General features: G+C 32.9%; 1 long non-coding RNA gene across 1 annotated transcript; it reads right to left on the bottom strand.

Annotated features, from left to right (window-relative positions):
- LOC143056347 (uncharacterized) lies at positions 1–15,347 on the bottom strand. Its single transcript, XR_012972304.1, has 3 exons — positions 15,217–15,347; positions 2,580–2,662; positions 1–1,593 (listed from the first exon to the last, which is right to left on the bottom strand). It is a non-coding gene; the product is annotated as an uncharacterized LOC143056347 (long non-coding RNA).
- Positions 15,348–26,463: the final 11,116 nt, after the last annotated feature.

Raw genomic sequence — 26,463 nt, forward strand, 5'->3', positions numbered from 1 at the left:
TGTTGATTTATTATCTTAAAATATATTACAAATAAATAGAAGACAATAAATAAATATAAAATATCTGTAATATAATATCATCTGAGACAAAACAGTAAACACAATCGAAAACAAAGAACATAAAACAAAAACACTTTAGACGATAAATCGGATTTTATATTAGATACAGTAAAGTTTAACTAATAAAGTAGGACAAACTGACCTTTCTTACTCATTTTGATTATTGTTGGGATAATAATTTTTTGCTATATAATCTATGTTTCTCTGTATCATTTGCAGAACCTTTTTTTCTTTTAGTTTGACTTCAGTAATTTTTGTCTGTTCGACTAATGAATTGGTTATCTCATTTTTGCATTGTTCTCGTTATCTTTTTTGTTTAGAACTCATGTTCTATAAATGTAACAAACGTAGTATTTGTATTTTTGTAAGCTTTGACTTGGTAACTATATAACTTAAGGAGCAAACATGTGCCTGTGGGAATTTCAAAATCAGATTATTTGTTCAAAAATATCATACCCCCATTTTAAAGTTGCTTTTAGGTAACTAAATTGGAAGCCATAGAACATCTTGTGGCCATTTGTCAGAATGTACTGAACTAAGATCGCTTTCTGTTGTGGAAAAAAATTTATAGGGTTTGAATTTCCATTCAGCCATTAAGGTTTTTATTATTTCTGATGACTGCCGCTTTACATGCCACGCCCACTCCATAACTATACCTTGCACTTCTAGTCTTTTAAAGAATTCTTTAGCACCCAGAAGTACCCTGTGTTCGTGACCCTCAACATCAATTTTTATGAAAACTTTTTTAAACTTATGAATCTGTGGAATGAGAAAAAGGTCATCTAAAGTGGCTGAAGTTTCTTCTACTGTTTTAAGACTGAAATATGTGTTGTATTGCTTTTTCATTTTCTCCCAAATTCCATCCGAATCTACATGTATTGAACCGTAATCCGACTTACTGGCACTGTATTGGAACTTTCGTTTTCCATTCGAGTCGGACAAAATGTTGTGAATCAAAGTTATTCGCGAACCAAGATTAAGATAATTTGCAGATGCACATACGTGTTCGATATTAGATTTTGCAGCATCCATGGCTATCACGTCCCTACCAATTAATGCTGCTGCTATACAGTGTTGTCCAACATTTGTTCCAATGTCAATTAAATTAATATTTTTATCTTTTTGTAGCTCATATAATACTCTGTTTATTGTCTTCACTTCAAAAGCACCCGCTCTACTGATAATAGACGATATTCCGTCGCCTAAAGAATGCGTAAATATTTTCACACTCCCAGCATTTGAGGTATAACGAATCAAAGGGAATTTACTGTCATTTGAGAACGTTTTGTATGGTTTACAAAGATTAGATAATTTCCATCTATTGTCAACAAAAGTTAAATGATCTGGAATAATACTTCCTTGTGGGTCTTGTTTTCTACGTAATTCTTCGGATGTTGTTTCTACTGACGTATCAGTTAATCGTGTATCATGTGATCCTACTAATTGCAATATCTGATTTATTGTCCATAAAAGTATGCTACACAATATTAAACTTGTACAAATTCCTTTCAATTGTGGATTGTTGAAATTTCTCTGAATAGAATAAATGAAACATATAGGTAGTATTTATCTAACCATGTTAATAATGTGGTTTGATAGAATTGTTCTTAGAATTTGATTGTATGCATGACACCGACAATCATATGATAATTTCAAAGCTTATATATGTATGGATTAAATGAATAAAGATTGATTGAATGATTGATTGTGCTTTAACTCCACTTTTAAGTTCCACTTTTGAGCCATTTTCTTGACGGTCAATTTTTATTTGTGGAGAAATCCGGAGTGCCAGAATACCACCAACCTTCGATAGGAAAACTGACAATCATAGTTCATCTAGTACACACGCACAAGCGGGGGTTCGAACTCAAAACCTCATTGTTGACTGGCTAGTGATTACAGTAGTAGAACTACTGAGACCACTTGGCCACCAAGGCCCCATATGAAATGAGCGATATCAGTTAATGTGAATACCACCAATCGCAATAATTATTACGATTACTGTCTTGTGATGATGCTCTTTTAGAGGTAGTTTCAACATTGCCTTATCAGCGGGACGTTCGTCTAGCTATAACACAAGATTCAATCCTCAGTTTTTTTTCTAAAAATGTACTGTACCAAGTCAGGAATACAGTATGTCAATTCAATTCAGTTCAATAATTGTGTTGTTCCGTTTTGTTTTATCTTATAGTTGATGTGTTTCTCTCAGTCTGTTTTTTTACCTGTAATTGTTTCAATTTATGACTATTGAACAGCGGTATTCTATTTTTGCCTTTATTTTGTATTAAAATAGATACTTAGTACAATCTTCAGAACATTGTTGTTTACATTTTTGTCCTTTTTGTCTCTTTTGGATTTGTTTATAGTCAATAATTTTTACTCGACTTAGTTTTTTATTCAATAATATACAGGTTTTTATGTATAAACTACTGAGGCGAAAATCGCCTTTAGTCAAAACAGATATATAATTATAAGATAAACGCAGATTTAGCAAAAGTCTCAGGCTATTAGATACTTACTAAAGTTTTCATTGTACACAATAATATACTGGACGTATTATTTGTAGAGTCATTCAGCAGCACACTTTTTTAAAACTATCTTTCTGTAAAAGAAAAAAAAATAGATGAACGATGAAAAACAAGCTACACTGTCCTTCAAAAAAATATGGAGATTATTATATCGAAGCAAAACTTGAGTTATGCAAGTTCTGCAAATTTTAATTTTTGTTTAAACAAATTACAAAAAATTACCTTTTTAAGAACTTTCATGTAAATATTCTCTTCCGAATATGAATTGGAATGTGACGTTAGGGTTGGTTCGCAGGCGATATAATGAAAACATGACTTAACTATATACTATATATTTTAGTAACAAGCGAGGAACAATTCAAGGATAAAGGTTATCAAAATAATCCACATTGAAAAAAAGTGTAGTGAACATCTTTTATTTCAGCAATAAGTTTGATTTATAAACAAAAGTGTACAATAATAAATGGCTTGCCTACTTTACCAGTAGTCAACACTTCGGTGTTGACATGAATATCAATAATGTGGTCATGTTTATAAATTTTCTGTTTACAAAACTTTGAATTTTTCGAAAAACTAAGGATTTTCTTATGCCAGGAATAGATAACCTTAGCCGTATTTGGCACAACTTTTTGGAATTTTGGATTCCCAATGCTCTTCAACTTTGTATTTGTTTGGCTTTATAATATTTTGATATGAGCGTCACTGATGAGTCTTATGTAGACTAAACGCGCGTCTGGCGGACTTAATTATAATCCTGGTACCTTTGATAACTATTTACTACGTATGATTAAATTTATGATGAATGTCTGTTATATGAAGGTTGTAAAACAAAAAATAACATTAAATCATCGACATTGTCAATGGTATATGTAAAGGAGGTGAAAATATGCTCAACCCTGTACAATTTCCAATCATTCAATACTCTAAATATGTTTAGCCCAGTCCTTTATTTTTTAGGATAGTATCTGAAAAACATTTCTTAAGTGTAGTGTAAAAACAGCTTCTGAATGCTCATTGGGTGAAATAACCGGTAGCTGTCTCAAAATAAGTAAATAATGGTTTCTATTATTTTAAGTGTAAAGCTATTACATATATGTGACCCGCCATGATATTTGCAGGCGTATGAGGTAGAACGTCATTGTTACAAAATTATAAACATGATAAATATCGAGATTCAATGAACTACGTATTTGTGAAGAAGAACTATACATCATATTTAAGTTTTGAAGAAGTTTTACTTTATCGTTTGAAGTGAAAAATATTTGAATCTACATTTTAAATTGATACAAAATAAAATCAAATTTCTGCTCTATAGATTTCCTTTCTTAAATGAAATCTTAAATATATTCCTAACAAATGCACCGTATAAAATGCATATAAGAGAACACCTACTTATAAACTGTTACGCGTCGCATACTAATTATAGAGACATGCATAATAAATATAAATTAAAAAAAGAAATTCTTAAAGCTTACTTTGACAAATTTTAAACTAACTTCATTTCAACAAGTTTAATAACATTAGATTACATGTTCTAAAATACAGCTACAAAAAAAAAATGCTCTGCTTTATAAATTTTCTTTCATTTGTGGAGTCTGAAATATATCCATAATAAATGCACCGTATCAAATGCATGATAAATCTAAATTAAAAGACGAATTTAAAAAAAAAAGGAATTATTAAAGCTTACTTTGACAAATTTTAAACTAACTTCATTTCAACAAGTTTAAATTACATGTTCTAAAATAGAGCTAAGAATTGTTTGTATTGTAGTAAATTTAAGTCTTTGAAATTTTATTCAAATACGCTAATGCACATTACTAAGAGCAAATAAATACAATAATTTTGTATTTTATAAATTAGTGCCTTCAATAACTAAAAGCCGTCATAGTACAGTCTCATTTTCATACCGATATTCGAAATGACTCGTTTCATTGCTATTACAACGAATATGTCATAATGACATGACAGAGAGTTTTGTTTCGGAATATTCTAGATAAATATACAAAAAGCAAATTTTACACAATGTACCCTCCTAAGCCTGGAAGTGGCTAATCACATATAGTTAACGGTGTTTTTCTCACAATGACGTTTTACCTCCATAAGTCTGGATATGTCGTGGCTGGTCACATATATGCACAAAGGTTTCTTTTAGATTATATACAGGTTTAATTAAAGAGCAAATCCGACATGGTTAGTAAAAACAAATGATATTGTTGTCATGGTTAGAAAAGTACATGAAATAACACCATGACAATCTCAACCTCAGTGTTCTATTCTTGGATGTGTCTAAAGTAAATAAAACAAATCTATTTCATTTTTAAAAAATTAACTTCATAAAAACACTTCACATTCATTGTATCTATCTTGGTGGTTTTTAACGACCTGACTGAAACATTCCTGTGACGCGAAGTTATACTTCGTTTGTGTTGTCCGGACAAGCAGGAAGTTTGGCTAGTCTAACAACCAGGTTCAACCCACCATGTATTTTTTGAAATATTTAGTGCCAATTCAGGAAACAGCTACTAAATGATCATTGGGTGAAACAACAGGCAGCTGTCTCAAAATTAGTAAATAGTGGTTGTGGTGCTGGTCAGTTGGAGTTGGTTTTATTGAAAAGCAGTCCTCAGCAAGTTGAAATAGCAATCATAAATTCAGAATAGTAGAAGAAATTAAAGTTCACGATTATTTTTTACAGAAGCTCATTAACAACTTCACATAATCATTTTTATAACAGACACCAGAGGTGGACTCGATTGTCAAGTGGTCTTTGTAGTTCTGCTAGCCAGTCAACACTGAGGTTGTGAGTTCGAACCCCGCTCGTGCGAGCGCACTTAAACTCCAATCTTTATTGACTAGGATTATCAGTTTTCCTATTGAAGTTCGATTGTTTTCCCCAGCTATAAGTGGCGTTTAAAAGTGGCGTTAAAACACCAACAATCAACAGACCCGGATGTTGCGCAACAACGCAATAAAAGTTGTCTATGACTGATTAAAAACAAATGATTGGTTAAAAGTTATGCATTACGTAAATGAACACGCTAAATGAGATCTGGATTTTGTTTACATCTTTACTCATTGACATGGTAAATCCACCTTATAAAATAAGAATCCATAGACGACTATAGGTGCGGTTAACGATGTTTTTATTTCTTGATTTTAAAAACAAAATTGTTAAACAAAAACTTTTTTCAAATTGTCAAATATAAAAAGAAGATGCGGTATGATTGCCAATTGAGACAACTCTCACCAAGAGACCAGAGTGACACAGCAATTAAGAACAATTTGACAAAATGCAATGAAAAAAAACAGCATTATTGTTATTATTTAAGTCAGATGGACCAGAACGTTTTAAAGAAATTTATGTGTGGAAATAACTATTGAAAATACAATGTATATTGTGTTACGGCCAGAAATCGCCTTTAAATTGTAGCCAACAAAAGACACAAATCAATACTAAAATTTAACAATATTTATTATACAAAAGTTTACAAGAAGTATTTTACAAATATTACTGATAACTTAACTGTCAAAATATGAGTCCACTCTTTTATCTTTATCTGTATCCGGAAATCTTTCGGAATCCAATCTGAATATTATGTTCACTACTAAGGTCACAATCCAGTATGATGTTGTTTGTAGAATAAAAGTGTCAATCCAAATGCCGTGAATACTAATGTCTATCAATGTCTATGTCCAAGTTTAATTATTGGAATTTAACTTTAGTGTCTGTATATATAGTGTTATCATGGAAAATTCTAGAACACTCTATAATGGAACATTGTGGAAAATCCTGGAAAGTTACAACGGAAGTTTCTGGAATAACGTAGAAGTTTGAATTACGCATCTTTTATAAGGATCATTCTAGAAAGTTCCAATCATTCTGTGATTGTTCCAGTGATTCCTAAACTGCACAGTTATAAGATTATTTGGTAAACAACTATCAGGCCATACAACACAAATTAGGCCAACATAAATAAACATAATAATTACAATATCATAACACCTCCCCCCTTAAAAGAAGTTTTAGTGTAACAAAAACTTATCATGAATAATATGAACAAAAATACATAATATATACAAAGTGATTTAATAAACTCTAGATAAAGCATCAGCTATTACATTATCTTTACCCTTAATATGTTTTACAATTACATCATATTCCTGTAACAATAAACTCCACCTAGTCAACCTCTGATTCTTGTTTCTCATTTTATGCATGAAGGTGAGAGGATTATGATCAGTATAAACAAGAATAGGATATACAGTGGGATTCAAATATACATCAAAATGTTGAAGTGCTGACAACATTGCAAAACACTCTTTTTCAATAGTTGAATAATTTTTCTGATGTTTATCTAATTTCTTAGAAAAATATGATATAGGTTTTTCAACATTATCATCTGTCTCTTGATATAAAACAGCTCCTATTCCTACATCGCTTGCATCAACGGCAAGTTTAAATTGTTTTTCAAAGTCTGGAGTAATCAGAACTGGACTATTAATTAAAAGTGATTTGCTATTTTCAAAAGCTTTTTGACAATTTCCGCTCCAGATAAATTTAGAATCTTTCCGTAAAAGATGAGTCAATGGTTGAACAACAGTAGCAAAATTTGAACAAAATTTTCTGTAAAATCCAATCATGCCTAAATATCTCATAAGTTGTTTTCTATTTGTAGGAGGTGGGAATTTGGAAATAGCTTCCACTTTAGCCATAATAGGTTTTACTTGACCTTGGCCAACTGTATGCCCTAAATAATCAACAGTGGCCTGACAAAATTCACTTTTACCAAGATTAACAGTCAAATTTGATTTTGACAATCTATCAAAAGTATCATATAAATGTGTTAAATGCTGTTCCCAGCTATCACTACATACAATAAGATCATCAATATAAGCATAACAACAGTCTAAATCTTTTATAACATTATTGATCATTCTTTGAAATGTAGCTGGAGCACTTTTCATGCCAAATGGCATTACAGTATATTGAAATAAGCCATCTGGTGTAACAAAAGCTGATATTTCACGGGCTCTCTGTGTCAATGGAACTTGCCAATAACCTTTCAATAAATCAAATGTGCTCACAAATTTTGCTTGACCAATATTGTCAATACAATCGTCTATCCTTGGAATCGGATAGGAATCAGATTTTGAGACTGAATTTACTTTTCTGAAATCAGTCACGAAACGAAAAGTTTTATCTGGTTTTGGCACAAGGAGACAAGGAGAGCTCCATTCACTGTTACTCGGCTCAATAATATCATTGTCAAGCATATATTTAATTTCTTTTCTCATAACTTCAAGTTTGAGTGGATTGAGCCTGTAAGGATGTTGTTTAATTGGAGAAGCATCTCCTACATCAACATCATGACAAACAGCAGTGGTTTTGTTTGGCACATCTGGAAAAAGATTTTTAAAAGAAAATACCAAAGTTTTTATTTCTTCTCTACGATCAAAAGACAGATGTGCAAGTTTTGAATCTAAATTTGACAAAATTTCTGAATTTTTCAATCTAACTGTCTCTTCCATAGTTTTACAACTAAAAGTTGGTTCAATTACATCTGGTTTGTCATGATTGTTCTCAAATTTAACCATGCCTAAAGTGGCAACTGGTTTACTATCACATAGTACATTAGTACGCTCAAAATATGGTTTTAACATATTAATATGACACACTCTATTTTGTTTGCGCCGACCTGGAGTTTTTACAATATAATTCAAATCATTAATTTTACTCTCTATTGTATAAGGACCACAATATTTAGCCTGTAAAGGATGTCCAGGGACAGGCAGAAATACAAGTACCTTATCACCAGGCTCAAAAACTCTGTCCCTGGCATCTTTATCATACCATATTTTCATCTTGTTCTGTACATTTTTTAAGTTTTTCTGAGCAATTTGACAAGCAGTATACAATTTTTCTTTAAATATAGATACATAGTCTAAAAGATTCAAGTCAGTATGTTCAGTAAGCCACTTTTCCTTAATCAATTTTAACGGTCCCCTTACAGTATGGCCAAATACCAACTCAAAGGGACTAAATCCAAGGGATTCTTGAATAGCCTCTCGGACTGCAAAAAGTAGAAAGTGAACTCCATCATCCCAGTCTCTGTCAAATTGAAGACAAAAAGTTCTAATCATGTTCTTCAATGTTTGATGAAAACGTTCTAAGGCACCTTGAGATTCTGGATGGTACGCACTTGATCTATACTGAGCAATCCCTAACTGGTACACGACTTGTTGGAATAAACCTGACATGAAATTTGATCCCTGGTCGGACTGTATAGACTTAGGAAGTCCTACTAATGTGAAAAATTTGATCAAAGCTTTGACGATAGTAGGTGTCTTGATATTTCTGAGCGGAATAGCTTCAGGAAAGCGGGTAGATGTACACATGATTGTCAATAAATATGCATTTCCAGTTTTGGTCTTTGGTAAAGGTCCAACGCAGTCAATTAGAACTCTTCTGAAAGGTTCGTCAAAGGCTGGAATAGGCAGAAGTGGTGCTGGTGGTATTTTCTGGTTAGGCTTACCAACAACCTGGCATATATGACATGATTTGCAGTATTCTGCAACATCATTTCTAAGTTTAGGCCAGTAAAAATGCTGCAAGATCTTAAGGCAAGTCTTCCTTATACCTAAGTGTCCAGCCAAGGGGGTGTCATGGGCAAGACCAATAATTTCTTGTCTATAAACTTTAGGCACCACCACTTGGTACACCACTCTCCATTCCTCCTCTGGGGTAGCATCAGGAGGCCTCCACTTCCTCATTAAAATGCCGTCCTGATGGTAATAGCATTCGGCCACTTTGTCTGCTTCCTCCTGTGGTTGAGCTCTCTGGCTGAGCTGAAGAACCTCAGGGTCTTTATGTTGTTCTTCAGATAAATTCTTTCGGTCTAATGAATGGCTGTTTACATCTGGCCATGGCATAATAACATTTTTGTTAACACTAGGTGGTTTTATAATTGCCTTTTCTGAGTTACCAGGACCTTCAATGTCAGCTATGAAAGTGTCAGAAAGGTCCATGTAATCAAACTTGTCTGTTTGCAAATTCTCATCTTGTTGTTTTCTACCCATCGCCCTAGTAACAACACAAGCTGGATATAATTCAGCATCATCTTCAGGTGATTTAACATCCACCACCGGTTCACTGGTAACAATTGGTTCAGCAACCACTTTGTTCCTAGCTAGATCATTTCCTAGCAATAAGGTAACACCCTCAACAGGGAGATTAGGACGAACACCTACAACAACTGGTCCAGTTATTAAATCTGACTTCAGATAAATACGATGGAGAGGAACATCTATACAACCCAACTCTACACCTTGTAACAAAACGGAGGCACCAACAGAAGTCTTCTCGGACAAAGGCAACACACCTTCTAACAATAAAGACTGAGAAGCTCCAGTGTCCCGTAAAATTTTAATAGGCTGAAGAGTGGTATCATCAACAATAGCAACAAACCCATCAGACATAAAGGGTTTATATTCCTCCATATAATCACAAAAACTGGACTTAAAAGCCTGACTCGCAGGACATTCCAATGTACTGGTAATATAAGGTGTCGTACAAGCACTGGTCTTCGGCTTATTATCTCGTTCATTCTTCTTCTGGAGTCTAAAACAATCAGCCATCAGGTGACCAATCTTCTTACAATAAGCACAAGTCAGTGACTTCTTCTCAAAAGTATCAAATTTTGGACTAGACATATTATAACTGGACTGACTCTTATTCTGTGGAACAGGCTTACTATCAGTACGCTCAGTGCTTTGATTTTTGTAATTTCCACTGGAAGTATTAACATTTTGACTCTTGAAACTTCTTTTATGTGAAAGAGTATAATTATCTGAAATTACAGCTGCATCATGTATTGACTCAACAGTTTTGTCGTCTAAATGTGTTTTTAATTCTGAATGAACACATTGTTTAAACTCTTCTTATAACATCAATTGTCTTAGTTGATCAAAATTGTTTTTTGTTTTCTTTGAAGTAAGCCATTTATCAAATAGATCTTCTTTTTCCCGAGCAAATTCCACATAGGTTTGCGAATCAAACTTTTTATAAGATCTAAATTTCTGTCTATATGCTTCTGGTACTAGCTCATAGGCTTTCAAAATTTCCTGTTTCACAGTGTCATAATCAGAACTTTTTTCTGATGGAAGTGCGGAGTATATTTCAGCTGCCTTACCCTCAAAAACACTTTGCAGCATCGTAGTCCAATACGGCATTGGCCATTTCAAATTATTAGCAATTTTCTCAAACTGTGGAAAATATTTATCAACTGTTTTTTCACAAAATTTCGGAACCAAACGTATATTTTTTGCTGCATCAAAATAATCTGATTTCGACTGGACTTTAGTGTTGCTTTCTTCTTTGACCATTTCAATTTTCAGTTTTTCCATCTCTAGCCTTTCTCTCATTTCAAGTTCTTTTAATTTAAATTCATCTTCTTTTTCTTTTTTCTCCATTTCTAACCTTTCCTTCATTTCCAGTTCTGCCTGTTTTAAATTAAATTCATCTTCTTTTCTTTTCTCCATCTCCTTCAAATTCATTTCCAGTTCTTTTAGTTTGAGTTCATGTTCTAATTCAAGCTGTTTTAATTTAAAGGCGTCAATATTTTCGACCTTAAGTTCAAGAGCCTCTTCACCTAAAATTTCTGCGTCAACTAATTTGTCTATAACCAAATTTTTTATAATTTGTTTTCTCATAGATACTTTAAAAACTAATTTCAGTTCTTTAGCAAGCAACACTAATTCCTCTTTCTTTAAATTATCAAAACTCTCCAGGTCTGGCGTTTTCAAAAATTTACCAGCATCAAATGCCATTTTGTAGAATTTTGTTGGCTAGTTATAATACAAATACTAAACAAATTTTGAATAAAATATTTTTAAGATCCCGGACGAGCCCCCAATTTCTGTTACGGCCAGAAATCGCCTTTAAATTGTAGCCAACAAAAGACACAAATCAATACTTAAATTTAACAATATTTATTATACAAAAGTTTACAAGAAGTATTTTACAAATATTACTGATAACTTAACTGTCAAAATATGAGTCCACTCTTTTATCTTTATCTGTATCCGGAAATCTTTCGGAATCCAATCTGAATATTATGTTCACTACTAAGGTCACAATCCAGTATGATGTTGTTTGTAGAATAAAAGTGTCAATCCAAATGCCGTGAATACTAATGTCTATCAATGTCTATGTCCAAGTTTAATTATTGGAATTTAACTTTAGTGTCTGTATATATAGTGTTGTCATGGAAAATTCTAGAACACTCTATAATGGAACATTGTGGAAAATCCTGGAAAGTTACAACGGAAGTTTCTGGAATAACGTAGAAGTTTAAATTACGAATCTTTTATAAGGATCATTCTAGAAAGTTCCAATCATTCTGTGATTGTTCCAGTGATTCCTAAACTGCACAGTTATAAGATTATTTGGTAAACAACTATCAGGCCATACAACACAAATTAGGCCAACATAAATAAACATAATAATTACAATATCATAACAATTGTTGCAATCAAATTTATATCATTAACACATGATTAATACACATTTGAAAGAGAAATAATTACATTAGTTTTATGGTTCATTATGATACTTTATTCTGATTGGTTAACTGCACATCACGTGTTATTCCGTAGGCAATTGCATTGCTAAATAAAACTTTTCATTCATGATAACACGTGGTCCCACAATAAAGTGCACAGGTGAATTAAATAAAACAATAATAAAATTCGTGTTTTCATGATCATTGCTAAAAAAATGTAATTATAAGTATTGAATGCTTCTTTTTGTAACTTCATAGGGTTGTAAAAGCGTTGACCATGCGCACATTTTTAGTATGAAGCGCTTCTGCGCTTCATACAAAATGTACTTCGGTCAACGCTTTTACACCCCAATGAAGTTACAAAAAGAGGCATTCAATTCTTAAATATAAATGACATACGACTATTCATTTATGGCGCGAATACAACTGATTTAATTGTAATATTGTTCAATCAATAACATGGAATGATGAGTATACATATTTCGGACCATATATTAGTATTTGGAGCATACGCGAACGGTCACAGCCATGTGTGTATACGTATATGGCACGACCATACGCTTATGGGGGATCATAAAGTATTCGTTTGGTTATATATCATATTCATTACAGACTTCAGATGTTGCCCAACAAGCCATACACAATAATATTTTTCGTTGACTGAAAATAAAATGGTTATGGTTAAAACTAAGATATTACTGAAATGATGAGGCATTTTTTTGTTTTTGTTTTAAATAAAATTGACATGGCGTTTAAAATTACATGTTTCTCATCTTCAATGGTATCATTACAAAGTATATGGTTATTCCACCTTATAAAATAAGAATACATAGTGGACTATAGGTGAGGTTAACAATGTTTTTTTTATTTTCTTGTTCTATTCTTACAGATTAATAAACGAACGTCTTTTCTAAGGTGCCATGCATCTAATACTTTTAAATTTTACATAAAGTTTAGGAAGAAGTTTTAATACTAAATCCCATTTGTTTTAGAATGTTTCTAAATTTATGTATTTTTACAATTATTATTCAAAAATAATATGTAAAATTTATATACGATAAATTGTACAAATATATAATGACCTAACTATACCATCCTAACATCATCATTTTATTGCTTTAATATCACTGAACCCCATCTATTATAGAGGGACGTAAACGGGGTATCTGTACGGAAGAACGTGAACTAAAATTGCCATTTCACGATGAACGAACAATTAAAAACGTCTTGCACGTTGATCTTTTTGCCGATTTCACGAAACACGGTGAATAAAGAACCTTTTTCACGGCTGCACGTGAAATAAAAATGCCAAAACACGTTGCATGAAAATAACCCCTTACCACCCACATTATAGTTTCACCCATATTGGATGAACGCATATAATATGAGCCTCGTAATATCAATAAAATAAGTTGCAGTAACTTGATATTCAATTCATTATTAAAGGAAATGTAACTTTATTGTGAAAAATTTAAATATTGAAAATACACTGTCTATACTAATAATGAAATTTAAATATAAAATACACAATTTAAAGGGAAATATCATTAACATGACAAATAATTTATGGCGCGAATTATAACTCCTGTTTGGTTTAAAATAATGTTCAAATGCTATCACTAAATCTCTATAATGATACCCTTCGTTTTATTTCGTCTCCCTTTCATATAATTTTATTGAGCAGTATTAGGCAGCAACCATTTGATTTTCTGGGGGGGGGTGGGGGGGGGGGGGGGGGCTATGGTTTTTTTTTGGAAAAAAAGTTTGTTTCCAGTTTTTGGAGAAAAAAATAATTTGTTTTTGATTCTGAGGAAAAAAAAATTGTTTGTTTCACTCTCAGGTGCCACTATATGTAATGCTAAAATTGAAAGAAAAAAAAATTGTTTTCGACTTGTCGTGAAAAAAATAGATTGTTTTTGTCCAGAAAAAAAACCACAGCCCCCCCCCCCCCCCCCCCCCCCCCCAGAAAATCAAATGGTTGCTGCCTTACATAGATTGAACATATTACAGCAATAGGTAAGATTGATAATATCAAATCAATCCTTTCTAAAACTACATGTATGTTGTGAAATCAGCCGCATAAGTAATTCAGATACATCATATGTTACGCATTTATAATTAGATGATAAATACAATTTAGGTAGCAGTAACACATATATAATGATATAATGAAAAACCATCGGATATCCTTTTGAGAACAGTTAAAAATGTTCGATACTGTTTAAAAAATGTATTTGCTCCAAATGCATCATTTCTCACTACTCAATTTTCAATTCGCTTCGTCGCCTTGGTTATTTTTTTTTACATAAATAAGGCCGTTAGTTTTCTCGTTTGAATTGTTTTACATTGTCATATCGAAGACATTATAGTTGACTATGCGGTTTGGGTTTTGCTCATTATTGAAGGCCGTACGGTGACCTATAGTTGTTAATGTGGTTGTCATTTTGGTATCTTGTGGACAGTTGTCTCATCTTCTTTTTTATATTTGTCGTTCAGTAAATGTTTTACTCGTTTTTGTTGATATTTTTGTTGATTGCGGTAAGCCCATTTCAATTGATTGTTTAAAGAGTAATTTTCTAAAATTGGATTTTATACTTTTATTTCAGGTTAGGGTGAAGTTGACGCCGGTAAAAATATTCAAACCCGCTGCATTTATGTGCACCTGTCCTCAGTCAGGAATCTGTTGTTCAGTGGGTTTTGTTTTTGTTGATATGGATCCATAAGCGTTTTGCGTTTCTCGTTTCTCGTTTCATATAGATACATGTAAGACATAAAGACCGTTGTATTTCCTATCCGAATGGTTTAACACCAGTCATTGTATGGCCCTTTATAGCTTGCTGTTCGGTGTGCCAATTCTCTATGTCAAAGACTGTACTTTCACCTATAATTGTTAACTTTTACAAATTGTGACTTAGATGGAGAGTTGTCTCATTACATTCGAACACTGAATTCGAACCCTGCATGTGGCATATAAGCTATCTTTCATCTTAAAATGAATAGGATTGTCAGTTTCCCTACCGTAAGTACGTCGTTTTCACCGAGTACCTCATGTAATAAAAACTTACCTCCACGAAATATCGAATATTAATATACCTTACGTATATTTCCAACAATTCTATTGTGTAAAACGTAATCACGTGACATGGAAAAATTCAGTTAATTTTCATTCAATTGCAAGGAAGGACGAATAACCCTAAGGAATTTACACCAGCGGTGAATAACCCTATTATTCGCCGGTGAATAACCTTTTGAGTTTGTTTATTTGTACTTGAGTTACCTTCCATACAAATGACGTCACAAACGTAAATAAACAAAATGGCAGCGTTCACGTTACACTGGAAGCCCATCAAGAGACGAAGAAATACGGCATTGGACATAAATAGAGCTGAGAGTGGCAGCAGACGATGATGTCTCTTATAAACGGTCCTTTTCAGAGCCATCAATATTTTACAAAAAGATTCTACTTTTGTTGTATATTCGGAAAAATCGAACACACATGTATTTTCAAAGTTACTCTGTGTGTTATGTTAAAAATATAGACTAGTATGTGTTCGAAATGCACATCCACTGTTAGTTCGGTAGAATAAAACAATTGTGGCCCCTTGGAATCGATGAATATCCAAAATTGTCAACCCTCAAAAGTTATTTCACTTCGGGCTGCGCCCTCAATGAAATAACCTTCTCCTGTTGACAATTTTGGATATTCACCTCTTCAACGGGCCATAATTGTATATTATTTTATGATTATTTTTTATATATCCATAATATATGCAGTTAATTATTCTGTGGTTGTTTGCAGCATGTCATGAAGGTCAAGGTAAAATAATACAAGTCATGTGTAGGTTAAAACATTATTCAAGATGATTTCAATGGCGATACAAAACTCATTGCTCAAAAAAATACACAATCAAACCTTTGATTTATCATTGCTAATTAAAATCCATTTATAGATCGCCTATTCACGTACAAATTATATTAATTTCACATGGGTGTATTTTTTTTTTTTTTTTTTTTTTTTTCGTATTGGTCGATTAATAGCGAATATTAAACATCTACAACACCAGATGTCTGTTAGATGTATATAACAGATTGAAAAAAAATAATGACAAGTTCTTTGACCTTGTACAGGGACATTAGTATTTGTATGTCTGGTATAAGCTTGTTTTGTTTTCAGTCTTAACCTTAGTTCTCCGTATTATCTGGTATATGAATGATAATTATATACAGTAATACATTGGGGAATCCCGTTTACGGTAAAAGGTCACCGTATAGCCTTCAACATTTTTTTTTAGAAAAGCCCATACCTCATAGTCAGCTATAAAAGGCACAGGAATGACAAGAGGAAAACAATTCAAATGATAAAACCAACAGCCTCATTTATTATAAGAAGTTTTGGGAGTGATTCTTGTATTCAGTTTGGGGGGGGGGGGGGGGGAATTTAGAGAACACCTACATCCAGTATATAGTGTATTTGCCCTGGAGTATATAAGTGGGTGCAGAATGCAATTCCAGGAGAAGGGACGTCAAGCGTTATGACCAGTGGGTGCAGGTCAAAAGCTCTGCTGCAACATCGGCTGAGGTTATACAACCAACCACCAGGGTAGACCAGAAACAGCAGTTCATCAGAACTATAACCGCACAATACGTAGAAGTAAGTCCGCAATATCTAGACAGGATAGCCGGACGGTGAAACATACATATAATCATTCCGGGTTCTTTCGATATTCGTATTAAGAAGACCAGTGTACAAGAATAGGCACGTTACATACCTGTAAGTTATATTGTCGAGAGCAGCTTGTACTGGAGGCCCAGTACAAGTTGGTCTTACATGTACATAGGAAGTTGGTAGAGCAGACGGTCTCATTCAGAGGACAGGCTGTACCAGTACGTACTGTCTAGTATTGACAGACTGTCCCACTCAGAGGACAGCTGTATCAACACACACTGTCTGGTAGAGACAGACTGTACCAACCACACTGGCTTGTAGTGACAGACCGTCCCATCTGGAGGACGGGCTGGTAAAATGGTATTATAACTGATCGTCGTTCCTTTATATCGTCAAAGAGCCCGTGTGTATATTTTATAAAAAAAAGATGTGGTATGATTGCCAATGAGACAACTATCCACAAAAGACCAAAATGACACAGACATTAACAACTATAGGTCACCGTACGGCCTTCAACAATGAGCAAAGCTCATACCGCATAGTCAGCTATAAAAGGCCCCGATAAGACGATTTAAAACAATTCAAACGAGAAAACTAACGGCCTTATTTATGTAAAAAAATGAACGAAAAACAAATATGTAACACATAAACAAATTAGTTCATTTTGTAAATAGCAACAAATGCACAGTAACTGGTCTTCACTCACGACTCAACTAAGGTTCTCGGCCTGTCGAGTGTGGGAGGTGTATATTGACAGTGTTTATTCTTTTCATTTATTTTTCAATTAAAATACGTTTGTACTTGTGACAGTGTTATTAAATAGTTATAAATAAATAGTTTGTGCTTTGTTTATACTTTAATTTCTATTCTATTCATCGATTCTGTGCGATTCAAAGACTTCTTCGATTTCATATAATTATATATTTATATATTATATATACATAAAAATATTTCTTAAGGAGACTTAATTTTATGAGTGTTAAAATTGAATTAAAAAAGTTTATGAATGACAAAAGTGCCACCTTTCGTTGAATCACATACCGCGTGCATATATGTACTGAAACAGCATATTAAACAAATTTACGAGAAAAAAAAATGATGATGATTTCAATGTTTCCTTTGAAAACGTTCCATTTCAGTGAAGCCACATTAATTTCAGCTGTGTCTGTACATTAAATATATCTACGATATGATACGATGTTATAAGGGTTGACTTTCCTTTCCTATTTTCTTGATAGAGGATTGCTGCCTTAAAAACCCCTGTTTTGCCAAAGGTTTTGAATGGTTAACTTACATGCACCCCTATAAAGTTTTTTCAGACCCTTTGCCTTGGTTTAATAAGTTTGTGTTCTTACCGAACTTTAAACATAGCTTTGTCTATCTTTAAATATTTAAATATGCAGTAATTAATCATGCAGCAATTAATTAGTTTACTGCTACATTCTAACACATTGACTCTCGTAGCATCTTAGTTAATTAAGTTAAATATCATCAATTATATGTAGAACCTACCTTTTGATATGTTCTGTAAGCATATAATTTATTCTAATAACATATTTCGAAAAGTTACTGTATTATAATCACACTATTTATTGTACGATTGTGGTGCTTCCACTCTAAGATTCAGGCTATTCAGGTATAATATTGCACGCTTCCGCTCTCAAGTTACTTTTAAATCTACTGCTTTTTGTATTCATGGTCTAGCTTTACTATTATTATTTTTTAATGTTACTTTGTAGTTATACATCGATGATAATTTTCGCGTGAAGGAACACGTAGTATATATCTATTGCTTACCTTCGCTCCATATATGAGACATAAAATTGACTGCATAGTTCTTTAGTCCATGTTCATATTATAATATTCATCTAATCTTTTCATCGATGAAGAAAAATTTCAATCTATTTAGCATCGTATTTAAATAATTTTTGTTATTTAAAATGCATGAAGCTATGGTTGATTTATTTTACGTAATATAATCGTTCTTAATTCTCACCTTGAGACAAATTATGAGATGACATAAGTTTGTTCATGCAAAACGTAGGTTGACCTATAATGCTATAGATGCCTATTGTTTACCCATATAGCGGAAGATGACTTTTGGTTGAGTATTGGTTTTGTGTGTGTCTTTTTGATTCTATTAGAAAGTTATCAATGTTCTACTACAGTAACTAATAATGAAACTTTCAGGTCTAATGCGTCAAAAACTAATTAATATATCATGAAATATGTTTTTCTATATATACATGTAAACTCTAATTTCTATGTTACAAATGTATATTTTATACATCTTTTATAAAAGAGGGACGAAAGATAGCAAAAGGGACAATCAAACTCATAAATCGAAAATAAACTGACAACACCATTACATGGCTAAAAATGAAAAAGACAAACAGACAAACAATAGTACACAATACACAACATAGAAAACTTAAGAATAAGCAACACGAACCCCAATAATAACGGTTATGACACGTTGGGATTTAAGTTTATATGCCAATGATTAAGGTAACACGATACCGAATGGCATATCTCCCGATTTCCCAAATTTTTGGCATACGTGTTCTTTGAATCGAGTTACATCGGAATATGAAATAAAAAATGGGGGTCACCATTTTTGTTTTTTTGTAATTTTCATAAGAAAACGTCAATTTTGGCGACAAATTTACTTAGGTATATAGGGGAAATGCCTTTTTTTTCGGCTTACCTTTTTAGATTTTCGAATGTATGGCTATTTTCTTATATACGGAGAAAAACAAAAAACTAACATAATATCCAGGATTGCATAGTGAATCCATACACGTATAGAAACTCATATGTCACCATCCTTGTTTTTGAAATAAATGGCTTCAAAGTTGATCGATAGGCCTAAAATTTGACCAAAAACGTGTGACGTTATGGTGTACGGAATATAACGTTATTCCTTCTCAGAGAAATGGAGAAAAAAATATGTGTCGGGATCTGAATGAGTATACTAGTATTTTGTCTTCATTTCCCCTGTCGACTGTCGTAAAGTTCCTAGTAATGCAATATAAAATTCTACTGAATCAGATATAATTTTATTTCGTCCTGCACATGGAATTTCACTCATGAATTAATATCAATATCGTCTGATTTTCACAACAAACGAGCATATACTTGAAACTTGCGTGAACAGGTTCCATGTGAATCGTATGATAATAGTTCATGCATAAATCACCGGAATTTTGTACACGTTAAATTCACGTAAATATTTGAAATAAAATTATTTAAATAATATCTTTGATCTAAAATTTGATTAAAACCATAAAAAATTCCTTCAGATTTTTGTTAAGTTTACGTGAAAATTAAATGAAATATTTCACGTGAGATTCATCCGAATTACTGATTTTTAACTCCATCATATTAGACAATGGTGGTATCATCACTGCATCCCGTGATGCAGAAATATAGTATTTCAAAAAATTTGATTCATTTAACTGTTTTTTAATTGCTCGGTTTGATGGTTGTTTAACCTTCAGTGGCAAATAGTTCATGCATGTTCGGGACGATACAATACAATTTTGAAAACAGTTGTTTATAAAAGACACATTTGATGTACCAGTCAAAAAAGATTAAACATTCTGTTATTAGTGAAAATTATGAGGAAAAATAATAATCATGATAAAATACACATTCCAAAAAATAGAATAACAAAGCTCCAAGAAAAATTCAAAACGAAAAAAATCCCTTTTCAAATGACGAAATCAAAAGCTGAAAAACATCAAAAGAATGATAATCAGCTGTCATATTCTTGACTTGGTACATACAATACATGTAGTATAGTGTACTCTGCGTGGTGTAAATGTGTTACTTGTTTGCTCAGCAAGTCAGACAAACCTTTCAAATTGTTAACCCGAATTAATTCAGTCGTTATATTCCGCTTACTACATTAAGTAAGTAGGAGAGATCGATTACGGGGAGGGACTGAATTATTCGGGTTAGCAAACTGTATACAAATTTTCACAAATTTCAACATTCTGTCATTTGTGAAAAATTATCTACATAACAAATCTTGAAATCATATATGCATTCTTTATATAAGTAAAACAACTGCGAAATTTAAAAGTTCCAGCTTGAAATTCAACCTGTATCAGATGTAAGCCGGAGTCTGTACTCTGTGTGCCTTTGTATTTTATCAAAATGCCTAATCCAGCAACCTGTCATGAAACACAAAAAAAAAACTCCAGACGATATGCGCACCTATAATATGAGTAGTAACACCAGGTACATAGTTTTAAAGCTGAAGTAAAAGTACTGTAGTCCTAAATAACTAGCCGAATTAACCCTATATATACTAAGTGCGGGATTAACGGTCGAACGGACAAATGTAAAACAATATGATGATACGTGCTCTGTAAGTAATTTGGTGACAATGCATATTTTTGAATATGCAGTTCATATAATGGAATGGTAATTTGGAGATCTGAAATGTAGTAGCAATGTAAGAAAGCTAGCATTTCCGTCATTTCGTCTTTGGTGGAAAGTTGATTAATTGGAAATTTTACCGCATCTCCTTATATTTCATAATGGTTAGAATTTTCTAGAGAAGAGCAAAAGTTTTAAAAGACTTAAACTAATATTAACCAAGAGACCGAAATGTTACTGTGACAATTATACTACACATACTCAAAATTTTCCAACTTTTACTAAAACTACAAATAAGAAGTGTAAAGATACTATTCCAATTAGCATTAGTTACGATTTTCTTGATGTCTTCAAGGTGTTGATGTCAGTTAATAAATGCCCAGCTGTTGCTATCTTATAAATTGCATATCACATATCTCCATTTATCATTCTATCAGCCAACTTTTGTACAAATAACATGTACATGTACACAAAAAAAAAATATTTGTACTTGTACTTTTACAAATAAAGTCTCGTGTTACCCCACTTCCAAAATGAGCAAGCGGTAACGTAGATATTTAGTTTTGCGTAACTGTTCAATTTTGGTCTTCCTCGCGGTCTGCGTTTAAACTTTTTCGAATTTTTTGAAAAAAATAGAGGCAATGATTTAAATTTTAACAACTAAAGTTCCAAGTGACGGGTGTAAATTGTAGGATTGATTGCTTTGATTATTGGTTGGTTAACGTCCAGTGGAAAATATTTCATGCATGCTCAGGACGAGAACAAGTTAACAATAAATACAATAGGTAGGTTTTGCAATAGAGGCAGGGCATCCGCGATGATGGTCGGGAAAATTTTAACTGACGCTATACATGTATATATATACTTGTATACTCGTTCTAAAAACTAATTTTAAGAAAGAAACTTTTCGGACCTTTTCCGACGCCTAGTATGCGAGCAATATGGCCCCCAGAGCCCTAAAAGGTAACTTTGTTAATTTTCTTTCAGTCGTTTTGTCTCCCAACTTGTACATGTACATTATTTCCAACTCAAAACTAAAAAAACAGCGAATACCCATGCAAGCGTAAATTAACGCGAATATAAAATCTAAATGATTTCAAGATCTAGCTTTTTTACAGTCTCTTGCCGTTTGAATAATAAAAAGTCAGCCGTTTGCATGTAAATTTCGAGAAAAAAATTATAACGGAATCAGGGAACATGGAACCGGTCTGCCTACAGCCAGCCCCAAGTACCAACTTGCGTTTGTAGACGCAAGTGGATACTCGGGGCTGGCTTTATTCAGACTGTAACGGAACTTTAATTTTGTTATTTTATTTCTGCCGAATCAAGTGCCCATGTATTTCTCAACCTTCGTTAACTTTCTAATGCTTCATTCCGATGTTGCTGTCCGTCCTGAGTAGACCACAGGTATTTGGGGCATGGACCCCCCTTTTTTGGACCTCACTAAAAAAAAATTTTTTTGTGTTTTTTTTTATTTATTTTCAATTTTCTACAATGTATAAACATATATCAAGTCTCAACAATCCATTGCTAGTCGATTACAATAATTTTTTTACTATCCATACGAGTCCCAAGTGCTATAAATTAGATTTCTACTTTCAAAACAAAATTTCATGGGGATACAGCGCGAATCATGAATAAGTACTTATTGCAAAAATAAACCAAGGTTTACCTTTATAAATTATTATTTGGATGGAGAGTTGTCTCATTGGCACTCACACCACATCTTCCTTTATCTATACCAAGAATAAAAATAAAGTGATAAAACTGTGTCTGTTATGCATAAGAACATATATAGATAAAGCGTGCAGATGCTTAAATATCAAAGAAACAGAATATTTAAAAAGTAAAGTAATACTTTTTAAAGATTAACAATGAGCAGAATGATTGCCGGAAAACGATAAAACAATCTATGTCAAATAATCGCTACGTATTGCATCAAAACTCTCGGCACTCTGCATCTAGGGAAAGTTACCGTTAAAAATGCCACACAAAACCCCCTGCATTGGCTTATATGTGTGAACGTTATTCGATAACGTCAGGAACGATAACTCATGGCGTGACGTCATTCGGTATCGTGTTACCTTAATGCAAAGCTGACTAGGACAGTCTTCGCTCCTTTTTACTTTATCCATGTAAATAATTCTAAAGCAACTATTCGAACGAAAGAGGCGGAAAATACAAGAGGGACACTCAAACTCATACTTCGACGTATACCGACTACTTCCATTCGTCTCAACTCGGCCGATTCCGTACCCTCAAGAAGGAGAGTAGCGGATTCTACCGAGAATTGCCGAATGCGACTACTTCATGCCAAAAAAGTTAAAGACCAAAAAAACAAAAGACAAAAAAACACAGTGTCAACAACGCAATACATAAAACTAACGATTGAGCAACACGTTCCCCAACAAAGACCGGGTAGATTTATTAGATGCTTCAGAAGTAAGCAGATCCTTCTCTAAATATGACACCCTATGTGATGTTCGTTAATTTATCCACCTTAACATAAACATTTAATAGAGAGAATCTAGTTGTCGTTAAATATTACATATTATTATTTCAATCCCCATTGTCAAGTAGTTGAAAGTCAATATATGTACACTTATTTTCAATTGTTACAATTATTTGAGGTATTTTAGCGTTGAGTCCACGACTAAGTTAAAGATCGACTAATTGAAATTCAATGTCAATTTAGTTCAGCGGCAAATATAAGGTTATGCATGGCTTTTACGCGATTATTATCTGCCCTTCATGTTCCACTTACAGGTGGCACGGTAGTATTTCCTGGCCCATAACGGATAATGATAGCCTTTTTAAATTTTCACCACTTTCTAACACTGCAAAAAATTCTACATTCACAGTTAACTGAAGTACTTTCATTTTACTATTCAGAAATGAATTTGAATATGTATCATGACCGTTTATTTTTTTTGCTATTTTTAAAAACCTAAGGCCACTAGTACTTTTAGGTCTTTTACGGTGCAGTGAATACAAAATTTAAAAAAATTCTCAAAAATTCATTTTCATCTGTATGTAAAATTATTTCATGTTTTTCTACACCCGATTCATCCCTCAGTTTGGGAAAGTATGTTCAGTTGATACTGTATTTTTTGTCCAATCACACTGTTTAGATACATTTACCTAAGTAGGGTACACAAAAGAGCAACCTAAATTCTGGAATGCAAATACTACCGTGCCACCTACATATACTGTGACATAAAAACCCGTTTTTCACTATTCCTTTAAAGTAAGTAAGTAAGTAAGTAAATTTTTTATCATAATGACATGTGTAATCACATTTCAGTAAAGTACAATTATATATTACATACACAACAAAATACACCCGACCCATTGGGTCTATAAGTCACTTTCAAATCATAAAACGTAATTCTTTTATCACGGATTTCAAACAAATTAATGAGCTAAATTTAATTAAATTAATTAATAGTAAAAAATTCAAACTTATATAAAAGAGAAAAAAAAAAGAAAATAAGTAAATGTAAAATTATATAAAATTAAAATCTTTTAAAAAATATTTAAATGTTTCTTTTTTGATTTTGTAAAACACACTATCGATCTTAATTAATGTCATACTAAAAGCTCACTTATAAGGAAAAAGTTACCAGACAAATCAAGTCGGTATATACTAATACTTTTTAAACTTGTTAATCATACAAAAAACCGAAGTATTATCAATTGATAAAGTCTACATAGAATGTACAACGGCCATCCAAAAACGGAAATGTGTAATAATTCTATCGGATTGATAAGTCAATCTTTTCCCCTGGTCACTTCCTATATTAAAGTATTTAAACATTGTAAGAGTTGTATTGTCACCTACTATACAATGACCTCCAATGGCGAAGTTGGTCTTCTTTTGATGGTCAATAAAATCCATGCCGAAGTGGTTCGTGCGTTTGAATGTGTCGGATTTGGAAATACGCAGCCACGTCCGGTTAGAATAAGAACGCTTAAGCCCATACTTAGTGTAAAGAGAGTGCCACGCACTCTGAACATCAGAAAACCTTGCAATATTTTTTTGCAGGGTCAACAGATGACCTGTTGCAATGCAAAGTTTTGTCCCTACATGTATCTTATTATCTTCATTTTGAGTGGCAGTCCAAGTTTTGTCTCGGACACCATCTATTATATATCATTTCTATGGTTTGTTTGTTCTCGGAGGAAAAATGAACATTTTTATTGACTTCAAAAATGCATTTTTTTCACAAACACACAAAAAACACAAAGCAAGTTTTCAGGTGTAATAATAAATTTAACAATAAGTTACCAACGTATGTGAAATGCAATTCAAATATTTCATCTGTATACACATTCCGAAAACATATGCGTATAGTTCACTTTAGGGGACTATTAAACCTCCTTCACTAGTCTAGAATTATTTATAATTACCATCCTTTTAATTTGGTCTCGCTTTCAATCTAACAAAAATTTGATGATCATACAATGTACTTGGTACATGTATTTCTTGTACACTGGGACAGGTGGTATTAAAATTACGCCCATAACCTGTACCAACAGGCGAACAGCAAAAGGTTCGATGACAATGGTTTTGCCAATATTATGTCAAGTTCCCGTTAAGTAAATTCTCCCAAATTGAGAAGCCTTTTCACTCTTTTAATCTTTTCTACAGTTTTGTATTATTTTATCCTTAATTAATTTTGTTATGAGATTGAAATGACCCCCTATGGTTTAAAATTAAAGTTTCTGCTGTATTCCATGATAATTTCTAATTTGGTAAAAGTTCTTCATTACTACCCAATACTACATGGCTTCAGTTTCAATCCAGTACAAAAAATGAAGCAATGAAATACATACAAAGCTAGCTTGTTAAAAAGATTTCAGAATCTGAGAAGAATCATCTACATATTGACTTAGTTAAAACACGGGGTCGTTTATTGAGAGGGGGTCCCTGGTTCCTACTACCCTATTCCATAACTCTATCTTTGTTCTCGCTAAAACCCATTTCCCTCCCTCTTTACTTACCGACTGAAATCGTTCAAAATTTTACCCCCCCCCCCCTTATGTTTCCAGTCCTCTTCCCCTAGTTAAGATCCCATTGAATACCGTTCTCTCCCCCGACTTTCACTGACTCCCGCTTCTCTCTCCTAAATTACACGTTCTATTACCCCTGTCCATCCCCTCTTTACTGTGACACCAGATAGCAATGATTTAAAAAAAAAACACATTTTTTATCATCTAACTAATCGATCAAATGTTTAAATCGTCATAAACATGCATG

This window comes from Mytilus galloprovincialis, chromosome 13 (genome assembly GCF_965363235.1).
Source record: "Mytilus galloprovincialis chromosome 13, xbMytGall1.hap1.1, whole genome shotgun sequence".
Taxonomy (NCBI): Eukaryota; Metazoa; Mollusca; class Bivalvia; order Mytilida; family Mytilidae; genus Mytilus; species Mytilus galloprovincialis.